We start from the raw sequence: 5,671 nt of genomic DNA on the forward strand, positions 1-5,671 counted from the left end.
ATTATAATGATAGTGATAATAATAAAAGAATTATAATGTTAATGATCATAAGTATTGTCACTCTTAATATTGTTATAATTATTTCAATCATTACGATTATTATTACTATCATTACGATTATTATTGTTAATATAATTATCATCATCATCATTATCATTATTGTTATCATCAATATCATTATTATCATCATTAATTGTAATAATAATAATGGTTATACTCATTATTATTATCATTATTATTACAATTTTCAAAATAATGATAGTATTGATTATAATAATGGTAATAATGATAATAATAATGATAACAATAATAACAATAATAATGATAAAGATAATATTGATAATAATAGTAATCATAGTCATAGAAATAATTATGCTTATATTAATAACTACGATAGTAATGATAATGATAACGATGATAATAATGATGACAATAATGACGACAGTAATAATAAAGATAATAATAAAAATGAAGAACAATAATAATGTTAATGATGATAATAAAAGAAATAATAACAATAACAATAATGATGATAATAAAGATAATGATAATAATGATAATTATAATAATAACAATGATAGCAATAATATTAGTAAAGGTAACAATAATATTAATAATGATAATAACAATGATAATAATAGAAATTACAATGATAATGATTGTGAAAATAGAAATAATAATAACATTGATAATGACAATGAAGATGATTAGATTAACAATGATAACAATGATGACAATATTAATAATAATAACAATAACAAAATCAAGAAAGGTAATATGATAAGAATTGTAATGATAATGCGAGAAGATGGGAAACAATAATAATGAGAATAATGATGATGATAAAGGTGAAATTAGTGATAAAAGTTGTAATGATAACAACACACACTGCAAACACACATACGCACACACACACACACACACACACACACACAAATACCCACTTACACACACACACACACACAACACACACACACCCAAATACCCACACACACACTCAAATAACCACACACGAACACACAGATACCCACACACACTCACACACACACAAATACCCACTTACACACACACATACACATATACACTACACATACACTTATAAAACAGTAACACTAGGTCCGGGGAAGAAGAGGGGGAGAGGGGGCTGGGAGGTGAGAAGGGGAAGCAGAAGGAGAGGAGGGTGTTAGGGAAAAGAACGGGGGGGGGGAGGAAAGGGGGAGCAGGGAGAAGAGGGGGAGGAGGAAGGGGCAAGGGGATGAGGAAGGGGCAGGGAGGAGAGGAGGGTGCAAAGGAGAGAAGAAGAGGAGGGGGAGGGAGGAGAAGAGGGTCCCAGGAGAGGAGAGGAGGAGGCAGGGAGAAGAAGGAGGGGCAGGGAGATGAGGAAGGAGCAGGGGGGTAGTAGAGGAGGGTGCAAGGAGAAGAAGAAGAGGAGGGGGAGGGAGGAGAAGAGGGTCAGGGAGGAGGAGGAGGGTGCAGGAGAGAAAAAGGGGGATCAGGGGGGGAGAAGGTGGGCAGGGAGGAAAGAAGGAGGGGCAGGGAGATGAGGAAGGGGCATAGAGGGGAGGAGGAGAGCAGGGAGTAAAGAAGGAGGGTCAGGAGAGATGAGTGGAAGGGGGCAGGGAGGGAGAGGGGAGGAGGCAGGGAGAAGAAGGAGGGACAGGGAGATGAGGAAGGGGCAGGGAGGAGAGGAGGAGGCAGGGAGAAGAAGGAGGGACAGGGAGATGAGGAAGGGGCAGGGAGAGAGGAGGAGAGGCAGGGAAGGGAAGCAAGGGGGGGCAGGGGGGGACGGTGGGCAAGGAGGAGAAGAAGGAGGGACAGGGAGATGAGGAAAGGGCAGGGAGGAGAGGAGGGGACAGGGAGAAGGAGGAGTCAGGGAGGAGAGGAGGGGGCAGGGGATAAGAAAGGGGGATCATCAGGGGGGGGAGACGGTGGGCAGGGAGAAGAAGAAGAGGGGCAGGGAGATGAGGAAGGGGGCAGAGAGTGGAGAGGAGGAGGCAGGGAGAAGGAGGGGCATGGAGATGAGAAGGACAGGGAGGAGAAAGAGGATGTGACTAGGGAAAAGAAGGGGGGCAGGGAGGAAAAGGGTAGCAGGGAGAAGAAGGAGGGGGAGTAAGAAGATGAGGAATGGCCAGGGAGGAGAGGAGGGGGCTAGGGAGAAGAAGGGGGGTAGGGAGGAGAGGAGGGGGGGGGTCAACCGAAGACGGCCGTACGTGCCCCGAGGCGACAGGGAGAGAAATATGACACATCTTTTCTCACTCTGAAGATCTGAAATTAATCAAACACGTTTCTTTTATTTTTTTCTTTGCCTTGTTTTGTTGTTGTTGTTTTTCTTTCATTCTTTCTTTCTTTCTTTCCTTTTTTTCTTGATTTATATATATATTTTTTTCTTTCTTTCTTTTAGCTCTCTCTCGGTTACATGTTTAGTGTTTTTTTTCTACTTATTTCTTATTTCTTTTGTAACATTTTCGTCATCCTCGTCAAAGTCATCATCATCATCGTCGTTATTGTCATAATCATCATCATCATCACCATCCTCCTCTTACTCCCCATAATCATTATCCTCCTCATTTTCATCTTTATCCTCATCATCATCATTATTATCATCACCATCCTCTTCTTCCTCCTCCTCTCCTCATCATCAGTATCACCATCCTCTTCTTCCTTCTCCTCCTCATCATCAGTATCACCATCCTCTTCTTTCTTCTCTTCCTCCTCCTCATCATTATCCTCTTCACCCTCATCCTTATCCTCACTGTAACTCACCACCAGTATCCTCAACCAATCCACCACAGTCATCCACCCAATCGGTCCAATCTCCTACGTTTCCCCACGAATCCCCAACTGTACAATCCTCCAATCCCTCACGAAGATCTGCCTCTAAATACCCATAAAATCCCCCTTTTACGAATCCCCATAAATCCCCTTTAGAGTTTTTTTTAATCCCTTTGAAGAGGGCTACCGAAAAGCTATCGTTCCCCCTTCCAATCTGTGTGGAGAGCACCTCCCCCATTCCTCCCCTTCCACTCTTTCCCCTGAGAAGGGTGGAGGAGAGAGGAGAAGGGAGATGGAGGGGAAGAAAGGAGGAGAAAAGAGAAGGGAGGAGGAGAGGAAGAAAGGAGGAGAAAGGAGAAGGGAGATGGAGGGGAAGAAAGGAGGAGAAAAGAGAAGGGAGGTGGCAGGAAGAAAGGGAGGAGAAAGGGGAAAGGGAGATGGAAAAAAAGGAAGAAAGGAGGAAAAAAAAGAAGGGAGGGGTGGAGGGGGAAGAAAGGAGGAGAAAGGAGAAGGGAGATGGAGGGGAAGAAAGGAGGAGAAAAGAGAAGGGAGGAGGAGAGGAAGAAAGGAGGAGAAAGGAGAAGGGAGATGGAAAAGGAAGAAAGGAGGAAAAAAAAAGAAGGGAGGTGGAGGGGAAGAAAGGGAGAGAAAGGAGAAGGGAGATGGAGGGGAAGAAAGGAGGAGAAAAGAGAAGGGAGGAGGAGAGGAAGAAAGGAGGAGAAAGGAGAAGGGAGATGTAGGGGAAGAAAGGAGGAGAAAAGAGAAGGGAGGTGGAGGGGAAGAAAGGGGGAGAAAGGAGAAGGGAGATGGAGGGGAAGAAAGGAGGAGAAAAGAGAAGGGAGGCGGAGGGGAAGAAAGGAAGAGAAAGGAGAAGGGAGATGGAGAGAAGAAAGGAGAGAGAGATGGGAAGCAATCGTAAAAGAAAAGAAAAGGAAACATAGTGAAGGAAAGAAAGAAGAAGAAGCGTAGAGGAGGGGGAGGAGGCTGGAAGGGGAGAAAGAAAAGTGTAAGAGAAGGAGACGAAAGGAGGAGGAGACGAAAGAAAAGTGATTTGGGGAGAAGGATGTCATGAGAGAACAAAAAACGAAGAAGAAGGAAAGAAAAAGAATAAAAAAAGGAAAATGCACACAAATAGTAGTACGAAAGAAAGCTAAGAAGAACAGTAAAAGGAGGAGGAAGGAGAAGAAAAGAGAGAGGATGAGAAGGAGATAGGAAAGGAACAGGTTGGGGAGGAGAAAGGGAAACAAGACAAAAGATAATAAAGTGCAATAATGATAAGAGAAAGATGAAAAAATAATCGCAAAAAAAAGAAGAGAGAGCGAGAGAGAAGACAAAAGAGGAGAAAGACAACGATAAACAACAAGGAAGAGAATAAACAAAAAGAACATTAAAAGAGGAGAAAGAGAAAGGAGAAAGGAACAAGTAAAAGGGGAGGCCCAGTTCCCCCCCCCCAACCACCCACCCACCACCCCCACTGTCCCTCTCCCCCTTTCCCCTCCCATCCCCCCCTCCCCCTCACCCTAACCCACCCTCTATATCCTTCCCCCCTTCACCCATCCCCACACCTTCTCCCCCCATCACCCACCCCATACCCTCTCCCCCTTCACCCCCAATTCTCCTTCCACCCCTTTCCCCCCTCCCTTCCCCCTCTCCCCTCCCCCCGCCCCCTCACCCCCTCCTCCGAAGTAACCAATTTGTCAGGAAAAGTCTACTGGTCGACCGGACACCATCTGATAAGCCGTTTAGATTAATGAAGCGACGGCCTCCCGACATACATCACGCCCTCCCTCCTCCTTCTTCCCCCTTTTCTCCCTCCTCCTTTCTCCCCCCCCTTCCACTTCTTCATCTATTCCTTCTCTTCCCTTTTCCCCTCCTCCTTCTACTTCTTCTATTCCCTCCTCTCCCCTTTACCCGCTTCCACTTTTTTTTTATTCCATCTTCTCCCTATTCCTTCGACTTCTCTTCCATCTCTACCTCCCCCATTCTCGCCTTCCATTTCTCATTCTCTCCTTCCCTTTTCTCTCTCCTTGTATCTTATCTTCTATTCCTCCTCCTTTTCCTCCCCCTCTTCCTCTTTTCTATCCATCCCCCTTCCCCTCTTCCTCTCCTCTTCTTTCCTCTTCTTTTCTCCAATTCTTTTTCTTCTTCTGTCTCTTTTTCCTCTGCCATGCTATCTCTCCACCTTTTTATTCTACTTCTCTTCTCGTTCTGTTTCTCTCTTCTTTTGACTACTGTATTCCCTCTGTCCTTGTACTACCTCTCTACTACTCCCCCCCTCCTCCGTCTTTCTTCAACCCCCTTACTGTCTCCTCCTTTCCTTTCTACTCCTCTACTTTAGCTTACTTCTTCCTTCTATATTCTTTTTGTTCTTTATACCCTTCTTTACTCTCCCCTCTCTCTCTATCTCTCTCTTTCCACATCTTCTCTACCCCTCGTTCATTCTCCTTTCTCTCTATCCTTCCACTTTCCCTGTATTCATGCACTTTTCCTCTCTCTCCTTCTCATCCTTTTCCTTTCTTTCCCTCTTCCCTTCTCCTCATTCCCTAAACTTCTCTTCAGTCCCCCTATCTATCCCTCTCCATTTCCCCTTATCCTCTTTCTCCTTCTCACCTACTCCCCCTTTTACCTCTCTCTTCCTCTCTCCTCCTCCTCATTTTCCTATCCTCTCCTTCGTACCCAGTTACTCCCTTCTCCCCCCCTCCTTGGGTATCGCTTCCATTTCCAAAATTGTGCGAGTTCTCTCTCTCTCTCTCTCTCTCTCTCTCTCTCTCTCTCTCTCTCTCTCTCTCTCTCTCTCTCTCTCTCTCTCTCTCTCTCTCTCTCTCTCTCTCTCTCCTTCCGTAAGGTGCCGGTGGCTATTTTTTTTTCTTTTTTTCACCATTTCAGTCTGTCTCTGTCA

Source organism: Penaeus vannamei, chromosome 19 (genome assembly GCF_042767895.1).
Source record: "Penaeus vannamei isolate JL-2024 chromosome 19, ASM4276789v1, whole genome shotgun sequence".
NCBI lineage: Eukaryota > Metazoa > Arthropoda > Malacostraca > Decapoda > Penaeidae > Penaeus > Penaeus vannamei.